This window comes from Myxocyprinus asiaticus, chromosome 19 (genome assembly GCF_019703515.2).
Source record: "Myxocyprinus asiaticus isolate MX2 ecotype Aquarium Trade chromosome 19, UBuf_Myxa_2, whole genome shotgun sequence".
NCBI classification, from domain to species: Eukaryota; Metazoa; Chordata; class Actinopteri; order Cypriniformes; family Catostomidae; genus Myxocyprinus; species Myxocyprinus asiaticus.
In genome coordinates this window covers 1,329,311-1,348,899 of record NC_059362.1, presented here as the reverse complement: position 1 = coordinate 1,348,899, position 19,589 = coordinate 1,329,311, and the positions used below count along the sequence as shown (strand labels likewise).

Genomic DNA, 19,589 nt, shown 5'->3' with positions numbered 1-19,589 from the left:
TGGGTGCTAAGCTACTTAACCACAAAACACACTTTTGATACAGGGCATCGATCTGCATTCCCTTTTGACAGATCTCTGCCTCTCGCAGCAGAGTGTGAACACTTTCAATAGATGAGATTTGGAGGCTGACTGCTTTTGGAAAGTACTTTTTATTGGCTCCTCTGAACCTTTGGTGCAAAAGCCATTGAAGGTTGCATTGAGATTTGAGCTCAGTTCACTGGATTTAGACTCCAGACTGCTAACCATTACAGCTCAGAACTGACATTTGCACCTACGCGCTCCCCTGGGTGTGGAGAACGAAAAAGCTTTGTGGAAATTGGCACACTTTAGGACTTTTTATGGGAATTTCAGCAGCCAACCCCTGTTTTGGGCACCAATTGCTAAGAAGGTTCAATTCAGAAGTGAACTCGGAAATGTGGATTCAAAGACCAAAGTGCTTTCCATTACAATATGGAACCATCCTCTTTCCTTTTTAGCCCACTGGGAGTTGAGAGTGTAATTGCTCTTTGGAAAGGAGTTAGAACAAGAACATGGTGCAAAAGCAGCCAACAGAGACAGTTGCCTAACCCCTCATGGATTTACATGATTCCACTCTTTTTTATGTAAGTGCATGGTGAAGTACTCATGGACCTACTGAGTGTTGAGAGTGTAATTGTTCTTTGGAAAGGCGTATATACAAGGACATGGTGCAAAAGCAGCCAACTAAGAGAATTGCTAAAACCTGGGATTGAACCAGGGACCTTTAGATCTTCAGTCTAACGCTCTCCCAACTGAGCTATTACAGCTTTTTCAGTGAGTACCCCATGGATTTACATGATGCTACTCTTTTTTTTTTTTATATCTATAGAGTTTTATGTATAAGAGTGGTTTACATGATTCCACTCATAAGTGCATGTTAAAGTACTCCTGGACCTACTGGGAGCTGAGAGTGTAATTGATCTTTGGAAAGGAGGTTGAACAAGGACATGTTTCAAAAGCAGCCAAGAGAGACAGCTGCCTAAACCCTCATGGATTTACATGATGCCACTCTTTTTTTAGATATATATAAGTGCATGTCAAAGTACTCTTGGACCTACTGGGAGTTGAGAGTGTAATTGATCATTGGAAAGGAGCTTTAACAAGGACATGGTGCAAAAGCAGCCAACAGAGACAGTTGCCTAAACCCTCATGGATTTACATGATGCCACTCTTTTTTATGTAAGTGCATGGTGAAGTACTCATGGACCTACTGAGAGTTGAGAGTGTAATTGCTCTTTGGAAAGGAGTTTGAACAAGGACATAGTGCAAAAGCAGCCAACAGAGACAGCTGCCTAAACCCTCATGGATTTACATGATGCCACTCTTTTTTTTAGATAGATATAAGTGCATGTAAAAGTACTCTTGGACCTAATGGCAGCTGAGAGTGTAATTGATCTTTGGAAAGGAGTTTGAACAAGGACATGGTGCAAAAGCAGCAAACAGAGACAGCTGCCTAAACCCCCATGGATTTACATGATGCCACTCTTTATTGATATATGTGCATGGTGAAGTACTCGTGGACCTGGCCAGCAGAGTATTGCAGCATGCCACACCCATGTACAGCATTTTTCAGTCATGCACTCTATGTGAATGAGGAAATTGAGATTTTTTTGAAAAGTCTTGGGCAAGTATACAGGTCAACAACATGTCAAATCAACAAAAAATTCTAACAAAAACGCTAATCTAATTTTTTTTCATTTGTTCCATTTCTCATATAGTGCTCACTCATGTTCATTCCTTTCTTTCTTGAAAGGAAATTTAATGTGCATTGAAGTTTCCTTGGGAACAGTTGCCATGCCACATTCTTCATGGGTGCTAAGCTACTTAACCACAAAACACACTTTTGATACAGGGCATCGATCTGCATTCCCTTTTGACAGATCTCTGCCTCTCGCAGCAGAGTGTGAACACTTTCAATAGATGAGATTTGGAGGCTGACTGCTTTTGGAAAGTACTTTTTATTGGCTCCTCTGAACCTTTGGTGCAAAAGCCATTGAAGGTTGCATTGAGATTTGAGCTCAGTTCACTGGATTTAGACTCCAGACTGCTAACCATTACAGCTCAGAACTGACATTTGCACCTACGCGCTCCCCTGGGTGTGGAGAACGAAAAAGCTTTGTGGAAATTGGCACACTTTAGGACTTTTTATGGGAATTTCAGCAGCCAACCCCTGTTTTGGGCACCAATTGCTAAGAAGGTTCAATTCAGAAGTGAACTCGGAAATGTGGATTCAAAGACCAAAGTGCTTTCCATTACAATATGGAACCATCCTCTTTCCTTTTTAGCCCACTGGGAGTTGAGAGTGTAATTGCTCTTTGGAAAGGAGTTAGAACAAGAACATGGTGCAAAAGCAGCCAACAGAGACAGTTGCCTAACCCCTCATGGATTTACATGATTCCACTCTTTTTTATGTAAGTGCATGGTGAAGTACTCATGGACCTACTGAGTGTTGAGAGTGTAATTGTTCTTTGGAAAGGCGTATATACAAGGACATGGTGCAAAAGCAGCCAACTAAGAGAATTGCCGAAACCCGGGATTGAACCAGGGACCTTTAGATCTTCAGTCTAACGCTCTCCCAACTGAGCTATTTTGGCTTTTTCAGTGAGTACCCCATGGATTTACATGATGCTACTCTTTTTTTTTTTTATATCTATAGAGTTTTATGTATAAGAGTGGTTTACATGATTCCACTCATAAGTGCATGTTAAAGTACTCCTGGACCTACTGGGAGCTGAGAGTGTAATTGATCTTTGGAAAGGAGGTTGAACAAGGACATGTTTCAAAAGCAGCCAAGAGAGACAGCTGCCTAAACCCTCATGGATTTACATGATGCCACTCTTTTTTTTAGATATATATAAGTGCATGTCAAAGTACTCTTGGACCTACTGGGAGTTGAGAGTGTAATTGATCATTGGAAAGGAGCTTTAACAAGGACATGGTGCAAAAGCAGCCAACAGAGACAGTTGCCTAAACCCTCATGGATTTACATGATGCCACTCTTTTTTATGTAAGTGCATGGTGAAGTACACATGGACCTTCTGAGAGTTGAGAGTGTAATTGCTCTTTGGAAAGGAGTTTGAACAAGGACATAGTGCAAAAGCAGCCAACAGAGACAGCTGCCTAAACCCTCATGGATTTACATTATGCCACTCTTTTTTTTAGATATATATAAGTGCATGTCAAAGTACTCTTGGACCTACTGGGAGTTGAGAGTGTAATTGATCATTGGAAAGGAGCTTTAACAAGGACATGGTGCAAAAGCAGCCAACAGAGACAGTTGCCTAAACCCTCATGGATTTACATGATGCCACTCTTTTTTATGTAAGTGCATGGTGAAGTACTCATGGACCTACTGAGAGTTGAGAGTGTAATTGCTCTTTGGAAAGGAGCTTGAACAAGGACATGGTGCAAAAGCAGCCAACAGAGACAGTTGCCTAAACCCTCATGGATGTACATGATGCCACTCTTTTTTATGTAAGTGCATGGTGAAGTACTCATGGACCTACTGAGAGTTGAGAGTGTAATTGCTCTTTGGAAAGGAGTTTGAACAAGGACATAGTGCAAAAGCAGCCAACAGAGACAGCTGCCTAAACCCTCATGGATTTACATGATGCCACTCTTTTTTTTAGATAGATATAAGTGCATGTAAAAGTACTCTTGGACCTAATGGCAGCTGAGAGTGTAATTGATCTTTGGAAAGGAGTTTGAACAAGGACATGGTGCAAAAGCAGCAAACAGAGACAGCTGCCTAAACCCCCATGGATTTACATGATGCCACTCTTTATTGATATATGTGCATGGTGAAGTACTCGTGGACCTGGCCAGCAGAGTATTGCAGCATGCCACACCCATGTACAGCATTTTTCAGTCATGCACTCTATGTGAATGAGGAAATTGAGATTTTTTTGAAAAGTCTTGGGCAAGTATACAGGTCAACAACATGTCAAATCAACAAAAAATTCTAACAAAAACGCTAATCTAATTTTTTTTCATTTGTTCCATTTCTCATATAGTGCTCACTCATGTTCATTCCTTTCTTTCTTGAAAGGAAATTTAATGTGCATTGAAGTTTCCTTGGGAACAGTTGCCATGTCACATTCTTCATGGGTGCTAAGCTACTTAACCACAAAACACACTTTTGATACAGGGCATCGATCTGCATTCCCTTTTGACAGATCTCTGCCTCTCGCAGCAGAGTGTGAACACTTTCAATAGATGAGATTTGGAGGCTGACTGCTTTTGGAAAGTACTTTTTATTGGCTCCTCTGAACCTTTGGTGCAAAAGCCATTGAAGGTTGCATTGAGATTTGAGCTCAGTTCACTGGATTTAGACTCCAGACTGCTAACCATTACAGCTCAGAACTGACATTTGCACCTACGCGCTCCCCTGGGTGTGGAGAACGAAAAAGCTTTGTGGAAATTGGCACACTTTAGGACTTTTTATGGGAATTTCAGCAGCCAACCCCTGTTTTGGGCACCAATTGCTAAGAAGGTTCAATTCAGAAGTGAACTCGGAAATGTGGATTCAAAGACCAAAGTGCTTTCCATTACAATATGGAACCATCCTCTTTCCTTTTTAGCCCACTGGGAGTTGAGAGTGTAATTGCTCTTTGGAAAGGAGTTAGAACAAGAACATGGTGCAAAAGCAGCCAACAGAGACAGTTGCCTAACCCCTCATGGATTTACATGATTCCACTCTTTTTTATGTAAGTGCATGGTGAAGTACTCATGGACCTACTGAGTGTTGAGAGTGTAATTGTTCTTTGGAAAGGCGTATGTACAAGGACATGGTGCAAAAGCAGCCAACTAAGAGAATTGCCGAAACCCGGGATTGAACCAGGGACCTTTAGATCTTCAGTCTAACGCTCTCCCAACTGAGCTATTTCGGCTTTTTCAGTGAGTACCCCATGGATTTACATGATGCTACTCTTTTTTTTTTTATATCTATAGAGTTTTATGTATAAGAGTGGTTTACATGATTCCACTCATAAGTGCATGTTAAAGTACTCCTGGACCTACTGGGAGCTGAGAGTGTAATTGATCTTTGGAAAGGAGGTTGAACAAGGACATGTTTCAAAAGCAGCCAAGAGAGACAGCTGCCTAAACCCTCATGGATTTACATGATGCCACTCTTTTTTTTAGATATATATAAGTGCATGTCAAAGTACTCTTGGACCTACTGGGAGTTGAGAGTGTAATTGATCATTGGAAAGGAGCTTTAACAAGGACATGGTGCAAAAGCAGCCAACAGAGACAGTTGCCTAAACCCTCATGGATTTACATGATGCCACTCTTTTTTATGTAAGTGCATGGTGAAGTACACATGGACCTTCTGAGAGTTGAGAGTGTAATTGCTCTTTGGAAAGGAGTTTGAACAAGGACATAGTGCATAAGCAGCCAACAGAGACAGCTGCCTAAACCCTCATGGATTTACATGATGCCACTCTTTTTTTAGATATATATAAGTGCATGTCAAAGTACTCTTGGACCTACTGGGAGTTGAGAGTGTAATTGATCATTGGAAAGGAGCTTTAACAAGGACATGGTGCAAAAGCAGCCAACAGAGACAGTTGCCTAAACCCTCATGGATTTACATGATGCCACTCTTTTTTATGTAAGTGCATGGTGAAGTACTCATGGACCTACTGAGAGTTGAGAGTGTAATTGCTCTTTGGAAAGGAGTTTGAACAAGGACATAGTGCAAAAGCAGCCAACAGAGACAGCTGCCTAAACCCTCATGGATTTACATGATGCCACTCTTTTTTTTAGATAGATATAAGTGCATGTAAAAGTACTCTTGGACCTAATGGCAGCTGAGAGTGTAATTGATCTTTGGAAAGGAGTTTGAACAAGGACATGGTGCAAAAGCAGCAAACAGAGACAGCTGCCTAAACCCCCATGGATTTACATGATGCCACTCTTTATTGATATATGTGCATGGTGAAGTACTCGTGGACCTGGCCAGCAGAGTATTGCAGCATGCCACACCCATGTACAGCATTTTTCAGTCATGCACTCTATGTGAATGAGGAAATTGAGATTTTTTTGAAAAGTCTTGGGCAAGTATACAGGTCAACAACATGTCAAATCAACAAAAAATTCTAACAAAAACGCTAATCTAATTTTTTTTCATTTGTTCCATTTCTCATATAGTGCTCACTCATGTTCATTCCTTTCTTTCTTGAAAGGAAATTGAATGTGCATTGAAGTTTCCTTGGGAACAGTTGCCATGTCACATTCTTCATGGGTGCTAAGCTACTTAACCACAAAACACACTTTTGATACAGGGCATCGATCTGCATTCCCTTTTGACAGATCTCTGCCTCTCGCAGCAGAGTGTGAACACTTTCAATAGATGAGATTTGGAGGCTGACTGCTTTTGGAAAGTACTTTTTATTGGCTCCTCTGAACCTTTGGTGCAAAAGCCATTGAAGGTTGCATTGAGATTTGAGCTCAGTTCACTGGATTTAGACTCCAGACTGCTAACCATTACAGCTCAGAACTGACATTTGCACCTACGCGCTCCCCTGGGTGTGGAGAACGAAAAAGCTTTGTGGAAATTGGCACACTTTAGGACTTTTTATGGGAATTTCAGCAGCCAACCCCTGTTTTGGGCACCAATTGCTAAGAAGGTTCAATTCAGAAGTGAACTCGGAAATGTGGATTCAAAGACCAAAGTGCTTTCCATTACAATATGGAACCATCCTCTTTCCTTTTTAGCCCACTGGGAGTTGAGAGTGTAATTGCTCTTTGGAAAGGAGTTAGAACAAGAACATGGTGCAAAAGCAGCCAACAGAGACAGTTGCCTAACCCCTCATGGATTTACATGATTCCACTCTTTTTTATGTAAGTGCATGGTGAAGTACTCATGGACCTACTGAGTGTTGAGAGTGTAATTGTTCTTTGGAAAGGCGTATATACAAGGACATGGTGCAAAAGCAGCCAACTAAGAGAATTGCCGAAACCCGGGATTGAACCAGGGACCTTTAGATCTTCAGTCTAACGCTCTCCCAACTGAGCTATTTCGGCTTTTTCAGTGAGTACCCCATGGATTTACATGATGCTACTCTTTTTTTTTTTTATATCTATAGAGTTTTATGTATAAGAGTGGTTTACATGATTCCACTCATAAGTGCATGTTAAAGTACTCCTGGACCTACTGGGAGCTGAGAGTGTAATTGATCTTTGGAAAGGAGGTTGAACAAGGACATGTTTCAAAAGCAGCCAAGAGAGACAGCTGCCTAAACCCTCATGGATTTACATGATGCCACTCTTTTTTTAGATATATATAAGTGCATGTCAAAGTACTCTTGGACCTACTGGGAGTTGAGAGTGTAATTGATCATTGGAAAGGAGCTTTAACAAGGACATGGTGCAAAAGCAGCCAACAGAGACAGTTGCCTAAACCCTCATGGATTTACATGATGCCACTCTTTTTTATGTAAGTGCATGGTGAAGTACACATGGACCTTCTGAGAGTTGAGAGTGTAATTGCTCTTTGGAAAGGAGTTTGAACAAGGACATAGTGCATAAGCAGCCAACAGAGACAGCTGCCTAAACCCTCATGGATTTACATGATGCCACTCTTTTTTTAGATATATATAAGTGCATGTCAAAGTACTCTTGGACCTACTGGGAGTTGAGAGTGTAATTGATCATTGGAAAGGAGCTTTAACAAGGACATGGTGCAAAAGCAGCCAACAGAGACAGTTGCCTAAACCCTCATGGATTTACATGATGCCACTCTTTTTTATGTAAGTGCATGGTGAAGTACTCATGGACCTACTGAGAGTTGAGAGTGTAATTGCTCTTTGGAAAGGAGTTTGAACAAGGACATAGTGCAAAAGCAGCCAACAGAGACAGCTGCCTAAACCCTCATGGATTTACATGATGCCACTCTTTTTTTTAGATAGATATAAGTGCATGTAAAAGTACTCTTGGACCTAATGGCAGCTGAGAGTGTAATTGATCTTTGGAAAGGAGTTTGAACAAGGACATGGTGCAAAAGCAGCAAACAGAGACAGCTGCCTAAACCCCCATGGATTTACATGATGCCACTCTTTATTGATATATGTGCATGGTGAAGTACTCGTGGACCTGGCCAGCAGAGTATTGCAGCATGCCACACCCATGTACAGCATTTTTCAGTCATGCACTCTATGTGAATGAGGAAATTGAGATTTTTTTGAAAAGTCTTGGGCAAGTATACAGGTCAACAACATGTCAAATCAACAAAAAATTCTAACAAAAACGCTAATCTAATTTTTTTTCATTTGTTCCATTTCTCATATAGTGCTCACTCATGTTCATTCCTTTCTTTCTTGAAAGGAAATTTAATGTGCATTGAAGTTTCCTTGGGAACAGTTGCCATGTCACATTCTTCATGGGTGCTAAGCTACTTAACCACAAAACACACTTTTGATACAGGGCATCGATCTGCATTCCCTTTTGACAGATCTCTGCCTCTCGCAGCAGAGTGTGAACACTTTCAATAGATGAGATTTGGAGGCTGACTGCTTTTGGAAAGTACTTTTTATTGGCTCCTCTGAACCTTTGGTGCAAAAGCCATTGAAGGTTGCATTGAGATTTGAGCTCAGTTCACTGGATTTAGACTCCAGACTGCTAACCATTACAGCTCAGAACTGACATTTGCACCTACGCGCTCCCCTGGGTGTGGAGAACGAAAAAGCTTTGTGGAAATTGGCACACTTTAGGACTTTTTATGGGAATTTCAGCAGCCAACCCCTGTTTTGGGCACCAATTGCTAAGAAGGTTCAATTCAGAAGTGAACTCGGAAATGTGGATTCAAAGACCAAAGTGCTTTCCATTACAATATGGAACCATCCTCTTTCCTTTTTAGCCCACTGGGAGTTGAGAGTGTAATTGCTCTTTGGAAAGGAGTTAGAACAAGAACATGGTGCAAAAGCAGCCAACAGAGACAGTTGCCTAACCCCTCATGGATTTACATGATTCCACTCTTTTTTATGTAAGTGCATGGTGAAGTACTCATGGACCTACTGAGTGTTGAGAGTGTAATTGTTCTTTGGAAAGGCGTATGTACAAGGACATGGTGCAAAAGCAGCCAACTAAGAGAATTGCCGAAACCCGGGATTGAACCAGGGACCTTTAGATCTTCAGTCTAACGCTCTCCCAACTAAGCTATTTCGGCTTTTTCAGTGAGTACCCCATGGATTTACATGATGCTACTCTTTTTTTTTTTATATCTATAGAGTTTTATGTATAAGAGTGGTTTACATGATTCCACTCATAAGTGCATGTTAAAGTACTCCTGGACCTACTGGGAGCTGAGAGTGTAATTGATCTTTGGAAAGGAGGTTGAACAAGGACATGTTTCAAAAGCAGCCAAGAGAGACAGCTGCCTAAACCCTCATGGATTTACATGATGCCACTCTTTTTTTTAGATATATATAAGTGCATGTCAAAGTACTCTTGGACCTACTGGGAGTTGAGAGTGTAATTGATCATTGGAAAGGAGCTTTAACAAGGACATGGTGCAAAAGCAGCCAACAGAGACAGTTGCCTAAACCCTCATGGATTTACATGATGCCACTCTTTTTTATGTAAGTGCATGGTGAAGTACACATGGACCTTCTGAGAGTTGAGAGTGTAATTGCTCTTTGGAAAGGAGTTTGAACAAGGACATAGTGCATAAGCAGCCAACAGAGACAGCTGCCTAAACCCTCATGGATTTACATGATGCCACTCTTTTTTTTAGATATATATAAGTGCATGTCAAAGTACTCTTGGACCTACTGGGAGTTGAGAGTGTAATTGATCATTGGAAAGGAGCTTTAACAAGGACATGGTGCAAAAGCAGCCAACAGAGACAGTTGCCTAAACCCTCATGGATTTACATGATGCCACTCTTTTTTATGTAAGTGCATGGTGAAGTACTCATGGACCTACTGAGAGTTGAGAGTGTAATTGCTCTTTGGAAAGGAGTTTGAACAAGGACATAGTGCAAAAGCAGCCAACAGAGACAGCTGCCTAAACCCTCATGGATTTACATGATGCCACTCTTTTTTTTAGATAGATATAAGTGCATGTAAAAGTACTCTTGGACCTAATGGCAGCTGAGAGTGTAATTGATCTTTGGAAAGGAGTTTGAACAAGGACATGGTGCAAAAGCAGCAAACAGAGACAGCTGCCTAAACCCCCATGGATTTACATGATGCCACTCTTTATTGATATATGTGCATGGTGAAGTACTCGTGGACCTGGCCAGCAGAGTATTGCAGCATGCCACACCCATGTACAGCATTTTTCAGTCATGCACTCTATGTGAATGAGGAAATTGAGATTTTTTTGAAAAGTCTTGGGCAAGTATACAGGTCAACAACATGTCAAATCAACAAAAAATTCTAACAAAAACGCTAATCTAATTTTTTTTCATTTGTTCCATTTCTCATATAGTGCTCACTCATGTTCATTCCTTTCTTTCTTGAAAGGAAATTTAATGTGCATTGAAGTTTCCTTGGGAACAGTTGCCATGTCACATTCTTCATGGGTGCTAAGCTACTTAACCACAAAACACACTTTTGATACAGGGCATCGATCTGCATTCCCTTTTGACAGATCTCTGCCTCTCGCAGCAGAGTGTGAACACTTTCAATAGATGAGATTTGGAGGCTGACTGCTTTTGGAAAGTACTTTTTATTGGCTCCTCTGAACCTTTGGTGCAAAAGCCATTGAAGGTTGCATTGAGATTTGAGCTCAGTTCACTGGATTTAGACTCCAGACTGCTAACCATTACAGCTCAGAACTGACATTTGCACCTACGCGCTCCCCTGGGTGTGGAGAACGAAAAAGCTTTGTGGAAATTGGCACACTTTAGGACTTTTTATGGGAATTTCAGCAGCCAACCCCTGTTTTGGGCACCAATTGCTAAGAAGGTTCAATTCAGAAGTGAACTCGGAAATGTGGATTCAAAGACCAAAGTGCTTTCCATTACAATATGGAACCATCCTCTTTCCTTTTTAGCCCACTGGGAGTTGAGAGTGTAATTGCTCTTTGGAAAGAGTTAGAACAAGAACATAGTGCAAAAGCAGCCAACAGAGACAGTTGCCTAACCCCTCATGGATTTACATGATTCCACTCTTTTATGTAAGTGCATGGTGAGTACTCATGGACCTACTGAGGTTGAGAGTGTAATTGTTCTTTGGAAAGCGTATAACAAGGACATGGTGCAAAAGCAGCCAACTAAGAGAATGCAACCGGTTGAACCAGGGACCTTTAGATCTTCAGTCTAACGCTCTCCCAACTAAGCTATTTCGGCTTTTTCAGTGAGTACCCCATGGATTTACATGATGCTACTCTTTTTTTTTTTATATCTATAGAGTTTTATGTATAAGAGTGGTTTACATGATTCCACTCATAAGTGCATGTTAAAGTACTCCTGGACCTACTGGGAGCTGAGAGTGTAATTGATCTTTGGAAAGGAGGTTGAACAAGGACATGTTTCAAAAGCAGCCAAGAGAGACAGCTGCCTAAACCCTCATGGATTTACATGATGCCACTCTTTTTTTAGATATATATAAGTGCATGTCAAAGTACTCTTGGACCTACTGGGAGTTGAGAGTGTAATTGATCATTGGAAAGGAGCTTTAACAAGGACATGGTGCAAAAGCAGCCAACAGAGACAGTTGCCTAAACCCTCATGGATTTACATGATGCCACTCTTTTTTATGTAAGTGCATGGTGAAGTACACATGGACCTTCTGAGAGTTGAGAGTGTAATTGCTCTTTGGAAAGGAGTTTGAACAAGGACATAGTGCAAAAGCAGCCAACAGAGACAGCTGCCTAAACCCTCATGGATTTACATGATGCCACTCTTTTTTTTAGATATATATAAGTGCATGTCAAAGTACTCTTGGACCTACTGGGAGTTGAGAGTGTAATTGATCATTGGAAAGGAGCTTTAACAAGGACATGGTGCAAAAGCAGCCAACAGAGACAGTTGCCTAAACCCTCATGGATTTACATGATGCCACTCTTTTTTATGTAAGTGCATGGTGAAGTACTCATGGACCTACTGAGAGTTGAGAGTGTAATTGCTCTTTGGAAAGGAGTTTGAACAAGGACATAGTGCAAAAGCAGCCAACAGAGACAGCTGCCTAAACCCTCATGGATTTACATGATGCCACTCTTTTTTTTAGATAGATATAAGTGCATGTAAAAGTACTCTTGGACCTAATGGCAGCTGAGAGTGTAATTGATCTTTGGAAAGGAGTTTGAACAAGGACATGGTGCAAAAGCAGCAAACAGAGACAGCTGCCTAAACCCCCATGGATTTACATGATGCCACTCTTTATTGATATATGTGCATGGTGAAGTACTCGTGGACCTGGCCAGCAGAGTATTGCAGCATGCCACACCCATGTACAGCATTTTTCAGTCATGCACTCTATGTGAATGAGGAAATTGAGATTTTTTTGAAAAGTCTTGGGCAAGTATACAGGTCAACAACATGTCAAATCAACAAAAAATTCTAACAAAAACGCTAATCTAATTTTTTTTCATTTGTTCCATTTCTCATATAGTGCTCACTCATGTTCATTCCTTTCTTTCTTGAAAGGAAATTTAATGTGCATTGAAGTTTCCTTGGGAACAGTTGCCATGTCACATTCTTCATGGGTGCTAAGCTACTTAACCACAAAACACACTTTTGATACAGGGCATCGATCTGCATTCCCTTTTGACAGATCTCTGCCTCTCGCAGCAGAGTGTGAACACTTTCAATAGATGAGATTTGGAGGCTGACTGCTTTTGGAAAGTACTTTTTATTGGCTCCTCTGAACCTTTGGTGCAAAAGCCATTGAAGGTTGCATTGAGATTTGAGCTCAGTTCACTGGATTTAGACTCCAGACTGCTAACCATTACAGCTCAGAACTGACATTTGCACCTACGCGCTCCCCTGGGTGTGGAGAACGAAAAAGCTTTGTGGAAATTGGCACACTTTAGGACTTTTTATGGGAATTTCAGCAGCCAACCCCTGTTTTGGGCACCAATTGCTAAGAAGGTTCAATTCAGAAGTGAACTCGGAAATGTGGATTCAAAGACCAAAGTGCTTTCCATTACAATATGGAACCATCCTCTTTCCTTTTTAGCCCACTGGGAGTTGAGAGTGTAATTGCTCTTTGGAAAGGCGTATATACAAGGACATGGTGCAAAAGCAGCCAACTAAGAGAATTGCCGAAACCCGGGATTGAACCAGGGACCTTTAGATCTTCAGTCTAACGCTCTCCAAACTGAGCTATTTCGGCTTTTTCAGTGAGTACCCCATGGATTTACATGATGCTACTCTTTTTTTTTTTTTATATCTATAGAGTTTTATGTATAAGAGTGGTTTACATGATTCCACTCATAAGTGCATGTTAAAGTACTCCTGGACCTACTGGGAGCTGAGAGTGTAATTGATCTTTGGAAAGGAGGTTGAACAAGGACATGTTTCAAAAGCAGCCAAGAGAGACAGCTGCCTAAACCCTCATGGATTTACATGATGCCACTCTTTTTTTAGATATATATAAGTGCATGTCAAAGTACTCTTGGACCTACTGGGAGTTGAGAGTGTAATTGATCATTGGAAAGGAGCTTTAACAAGGACATGGTGCAAAAGCAGCCAACAGAGACAGTTGCCTAAACCCTCATGGATTTACATGATGCCACTCTTTTTTATGTAAGTGCATGGTGAAGTACTCATGGACCTACTGAGAGTTGAGAGTGTAATTGCTCTTTGGAAAGGAGTTTGAACAAGGACATAGTGCAAAAGCAGCCAACAGAGACAGCTGCCTAAACCCTCATGGATGTACATGATGCCACTCTTTTTTATGTAAGTGCATGGTGAAGTACTCATGGACCTACTGAGAGTTGAGAGTGTAATTGCTCTTTGGAAAGGAGTTTGAACAAGGACATAGTGCAAAAGCAGCCAACAGAGACAGCTGCCTAAACCCTCATGGATTTACATGATGCCACTCTTTTTTAGATATATATAAGTGCATGTCAAAGTACTCTTGGACCTACTGGGAGTTGAGAGTGTAATTGATCATTGGAAAGGAGCTTTAACAAGGACATGGTGCAAAAGCAGCCAACAGAGACAGTTGCCTAAACCCTCATGGATTTACATGATGCCACTCTTTTTTATGTAAGTGCATGGTGAAGTACTCATGGACCTACTGAGAGTTGAGAGTGTAATTGCTCTTTGGAAAGGAGTTTGAACAAGGACATAGTGCAAAAGCAGCCAACAGAGACAGCTGCCTAAACCCTCATGGATTTACATGATGCCACTCTTTTTTTTAGATAGATATAAGTGCATGTAAAAGTACTCTTGGACCTAATGGCAGCTGAGAGTGTAATTGATCTTTGGAAAGGAGTTTGAACAAGGACATGGTGCAAAAGCAGCAAACAGAGACAGCTGCCTAAACCCCCATGGATTTACATGATGCCACTCTTTATTGATATATGTGCATGGTGAAGTACTCGTGGACCTGGCCAGCAGAGTATTGCAGCATGCCACACCCATGTACAGCATTTTTCAGTCATGCACTCTATGTGAATGAGGAAATTGAGATTTTTTTGAAAAGTCTTGGGCAAGTATACAGGTCAACAACATGTCAAATCAACAAAAAATTCTAACAAAAACGCTAATCTAATTTTTTTTCATTTGTTCCATTTCTCATATAGTGCTCACTCATGTTCATTCCTTTCTTTCTTGAAAGGAAATTGAATGTGCATTGAAGTTTCCTTGGGAACAGTTGCCATGTCACATTCTTCATGGGTGCTAAGCTACTTAACCACAAAACACACTTTTGATACAGGGCATCGATCTGCATTCCCTTTTGACAGATCTCTGCCTCTCGCAGCAGAGTGTGAACACTTTCAATAGATGAGATTTGGAGGCTGACTGCTTTTGGAAAGTACTTTTTATTGGCTCCTCTGAACCTTTGGTGCAAAAGCCATTGAAGGTTGCATTGAGATTTGAGCTCAGTTCACTGGATTTAGACTCCAGACTGCTAACCATTACAGCTCAGAACTGACATTTGCACCTACGCGCTCCCCTGGGTGTGGAGAACGAAAAAGCTTTGTGGAAATTGGCACACTTTAGGACTTTTTATGGGAATTTCAGCAGCCAACCCCTGTTTTGGGCACCAATTGCTAAGAAGGTTCAATTCAGAAGTGAACTCGGAAATGTGGATTCAAAGACCAAAGTGCTTTCCATTACAATATGGAACCATCCTCTTTCCTTTTTAGCCCACTGGGAGTTGAGAGTGTAATTGCTCTTTGGAAAGGAGTTAGAACAAGAACATGGTGCAAAAGCAGCCAACAGAGACAGTTGCCTAACCCCTCATGGATTTACATGATTCCACTCTTTTTTATGTAAGTGCATGGTGAAGTACTCATGGACCTACTGAGAGTTGAGAGTGTAATTGCTCTTTGGAAAGGAGTTTGAACAAGGACATAGTGCAAAAGCAGCCAACAGAGACAGCTGCCTAAACCCTCATGGATTTACATTATGCCACTCTTTTTTTTAGATAGATATAAGTGCATGTAAAAGTACTCTTGGACCTAATGGCAGCTGAGAGTGTAATTGATCTTTGGAAAGGAGTTTGAACAAGGACATGGTGCAAAAGCAGCAAACAGAGACAGCTGCCTAAACCTCCATGGATTTACATGATGCCACTCTTTATTGATATATGTGCATGGTGAAGTACTCGTGGACCTGGCCAGCAGAGTATTGCAGCATGCCACACCCATGTACAGCATTTTTCAGTCATGCACTCTATGTGAATGAGGAAATTGAGATTTTTTTGAAAAGTCTTGGGCAAGTATACAGGTCAACAACATGTCAAATCAACAAAAAATTCTAACAAAAACGCTAATCTAATTTTTTTTCATTTGTTCCATTTCTCATATAGTGCTCACTCATGTTCATTCCTTTCTTTCTTGAAAGGAAATTGAATGTGCATTGAAGTTTCCTTGGGAACAGTTGCCATGTCACATTCTTCATGGGTGCTAAGCTACTTAACCACAAAACACACTTTTGATACAGGGCATCGATCTGCATTCCCTTTTGACAGATCTCTGCCTCTCGCAGCAGAGTGTGAACACTTTCAATAGATGAGATTTGGAGGCTGACTGCTTTTGGAAAGTACTTTTTATTGGCTCCTCTGAACCTTTGGTGCAAAAGCCATTGAAGGTTGCATTGAGATTTGAGCTCAGTTCACTGGATTTAGACTCCAGACTGCTAACCATTACAGCTCAGAACTGACATTTGCACCTACGCGCTCCCCTGGGTGTGGAGAACGAAAAAGCTTTGTGGAAATTGGCACACTTTAGGACTTTTTATGGGAATTTCAGCAGCCAACCCCTGTTTTGGGCACCAATTGCTAAGAAGGTTCAATTCAGAAGTGAACTCGGAAATGTGGATTCAAAGACCAAAGTGCTTTCCATTACAATATGGAACCATCCTCTTTCCTTTTTAGCCCACTGGGAGTTGAGAGTGTAATTGCTCTTTGGAAAGGAGTTAGAACAAGAACATGGTGCAAAAGCAGCCAACAGAGACAGTTGCCTAACCCCTCATGGATTTACATGATTCCACTCTTTTTTATGTAAGTGCATGGTGAAGTACTCATGGACCTACTGAGTGTTGAGAGTGTAATTGTTCTTTGGAAAGGCATATATACAAGGACATGGTGCAAAAGCAGCCAACTAAGAGAATTGCTGAAACCCGGGATTGAACCAGGGACCTTTAGATCTTCAGTCTAACGCTCTCCCAACTGAGCTATTTCGGCTTTTTCAGTGAGTACCCCATGGATTTACATGATGCTACTCTTTTTTGTTTTATATCTATAGAGTTTTATGTATAAGAGTGGTTTACATGATTCCACTCATAAGTGCATGTTAAAGTACTCCTGGACCTACTGGGAGCTGAGAGTGTAATTGATCTTTGGAAAGGAGGTTGAACAAGGACATGTTTCAAAAGCAGCCAAGAGAGACAGCTGCCTAAACCCTCATGGATTTACATGTTGCCACTCTTTTTTTTAGATATATATAAGTGCATGTCAAAGTACTCTTGGACCTACTGGGAGTTGAGAGTGTAATTGATCATTGGAAAGGAGCTTTAACAAGGACATGGTGCAAAAGCAGCCAACAGAGACAGTTGCCTAAACCCTCATGGATTTACATGATGCCACTCTTTTTTATGTAAGTGCATGGTGAAGTACTCATATACCTACTGAGAGTTGAGAGTGTAATTGCTCTTTGGAAAGGAGTTTGAACAAGGACATAGTGCAAAAGCAGCCAACAGAGACAGCTGCCTAAACCCTCATGGATTTACATTATGCCACTCTTTTTTATATAAGTGCATGGTGAAGTACTCATGGACCTACTGAGGGTTGAGAGTGTAATTGCTCTTTGGAAAGGAGGTTGAACAAGGACATGTTTCAAAAGCAGCCAAGAGAGACAGCTGCCTAAACCCTCATGGATTTACATGATGCCACTCTTTTTTTAGATATATATAAGTGCATGTCAAAGTACTCTTGGACCTACTGGGAGTTGAGAGTGTAATTGATCATTGGAAAGGAGCTTTAACAAGGACATGGTGCAAAAGCAGCCAACAGAGACAGTTGCCTAAACCCTCATGGATTTACATGATGCCACTCTTTTTTATGTAAGTGCATGGTGAAGTACTCATGGACCTACTGAGAGTTGAGAGTGTAATTGCTCTTTGGAAAGGAGTTTGAACAAGGACATAGTGCAAAAGCAGCCAACAGAGACAGCTGCCTAAACCCTCATGGATTTACATGATGCCACTCTTTTTTTTAGATAGATATAAGTGCATGTAAAAGTACTCTTGGACCTAATGGCAGCTGAGAGTGTAATTGATCTTTGGAAAGGAGTTTGAACAAGGACATGGTGCAAAAGCAGCAAACAGAGACAGCTGCCTAAACCCCCATGGATTTACATGATGCCACTCTTTATTGATATATGTGCATGGTGAAGTACTCGTGGACCTGGCCAGCAGAGTATTGCAGCATGCCACACCCATGTACAGCATTTTTCAGTCATGCACTCTATGTGAATGAGGAAATTGAGATTTTTTTGAAAAGTCTTGGGCAAGTATACAGGTCAACAACATGTCAAATCAACAAAAAATTCTAACAAAAACGCTAATCTAATTTTTTTTCATTTGTTCCATTTCTCATATAGTGCTCACTCATGTTCATTCCTTTCTTTCTTGAAAGGAAATTGAATGTGCATTGAAGTTTCCTTGGGAACAGTTGCCATGTCACATTCTTCATGGGTGCTAAGCTACTTAACCACAAAACACACTTTTGATACAGGGCATCGATCTGCATTCCCTTTTGACAGATCTCTGCCTCTCGCAGCAGAGTGTGAACACTTTCAATAGATGAGATTTGGAGGCTGACTGCTTTTGGAAAGTACTTTTTATTGGCTCCTCTGAACCTTTGGTGCAAAAGCCATTGAAGGTTGCATTGAGATTTGAGCTCAGTTCACTGGATTTAGACTCCAGACTGCTAACCATTACAGCTCAGAACTGACATTTGCACCTACGCGCTCCCCTGGGTGTGGAGAACGAAAAAGCTTTGTGGAAATTGGCACACTTTAGGACTTTTTATGGGAATTTCAGCAGCCAACCCCTGTTTTGGGCACCAATTGCTAAGAAGGTTCAATTCAGAAGTGAACTCGGAAATGTGGATTCAAAGACCAAAGTGCTTTCCATTACAATATGGAACCATCCTCTTTCCTTTTTAGCCCACTGGGAGTTGAGAGTGTAATTGCTCTTTGGAAAGGAGTTAGAACAAGAACATGGTGCAAAAGCAGCCAACAGAGACAGTTGCCTAACCCCTCATGGATTTACATGATTCCACTCTTTTTTATGTAAGTGCATGGTGAAGTACTCATGGACCTACTGAGTGTTGAGAGTGTAATTGTTCTTTGGAAAGGCGTATATACAAGGACATGGTGCAAAAGCAGCCAACTAAGAGAATTGCTGAAACCCGGGATTGAACCAGGGACCTTTAGATCTTCAGTCTAACGCTCTCCCAACTGAGCTATTTCGGCTTTTTCAGTGAGTACCCCATGGATTTACATGATGCTACTCTTTTTTGTTTTATATCTATAGAGTTTTATGTATAAGAGTGGTTTACATGATTCCACTCATAAGTGCATGTTAAAGTACTCCTGGACCTACTGGGAGCTGAGAGTGTAATTGATCTTTGGAAAGGAGGTTGAACAAGGACATGTTTCAAAAGCAGCCAAGAGAGACAGCTGCCTAAACCCTCATGGATTTACATGTTGCCACTCTTTTTTTAGATATATATAAGTGCATGTCAAAGTACTCTTGGACCTACTGGGAGTTGAGAGTGTAATTGATCATTGGAAAGGAGCTTTAACAAGGACATGGTGCAAAAGCAGCCAACAGAGACAGTTGCCTAAACCCTCATGGATTTACATGATGCCACTCTTTTTTATGTAAGTGCATGGTGAAGTACTCATATACCTACTGAGAGTTGAGAGTGTAATTGCTCTTT

At 41.1% G+C, this 19,589-nt stretch overlaps 8 non-coding genes across 8 annotated transcripts; all 8 read right to left on the bottom strand.

Annotated features, from left to right (window-relative positions):
- Positions 1-712: 712 nt before the first annotated feature.
- On the bottom strand, positions 713-785 carry trnaf-gaa (transfer RNA phenylalanine (anticodon GAA)). Its single transcript has one exon. It is a non-coding gene; the product is annotated as a tRNA-Phe (tRNA).
- Positions 786-2,539: 1,754 nt separating this feature from the next.
- On the bottom strand, positions 2,540-2,612 carry trnaf-gaa (transfer RNA phenylalanine (anticodon GAA)). Its single transcript has one exon. It is a non-coding gene; the product is annotated as a tRNA-Phe (tRNA).
- A 2,222-nt stretch (positions 2,613-4,834) lies between these two features.
- On the bottom strand, positions 4,835-4,907 carry trnaf-gaa (transfer RNA phenylalanine (anticodon GAA)). Its single transcript has one exon. It is a non-coding gene; the product is annotated as a tRNA-Phe (tRNA).
- Positions 4,908-6,974: 2,067 nt separating this feature from the next.
- On the bottom strand, positions 6,975-7,047 carry trnaf-gaa (transfer RNA phenylalanine (anticodon GAA)). Its single transcript has one exon. It is a non-coding gene; the product is annotated as a tRNA-Phe (tRNA).
- A 2,067-nt stretch (positions 7,048-9,114) lies between these two features.
- On the bottom strand, positions 9,115-9,187 carry trnaf-gaa (transfer RNA phenylalanine (anticodon GAA)). The gene has a single exon. It is a non-coding gene; the product is annotated as a tRNA-Phe (tRNA).
- A 4,041-nt stretch (positions 9,188-13,228) lies between these two features.
- trnaf-gaa (transfer RNA phenylalanine (anticodon GAA)) lies at positions 13,229-13,301 on the bottom strand. Its single transcript has one exon. It is a non-coding gene; the product is annotated as a tRNA-Phe (tRNA).
- A 3,452-nt stretch (positions 13,302-16,753) lies between these two features.
- trnaf-gaa (transfer RNA phenylalanine (anticodon GAA)) lies at positions 16,754-16,826 on the bottom strand. Its single transcript has one exon. It is a non-coding gene; the product is annotated as a tRNA-Phe (tRNA).
- Positions 16,827-19,046: 2,220 nt separating this feature from the next.
- Positions 19,047-19,119, bottom strand: trnaf-gaa (transfer RNA phenylalanine (anticodon GAA)). The gene has a single exon. It is a non-coding gene; the product is annotated as a tRNA-Phe (tRNA).
- Between the last annotated feature and the right edge of the window lie 470 nt (positions 19,120-19,589).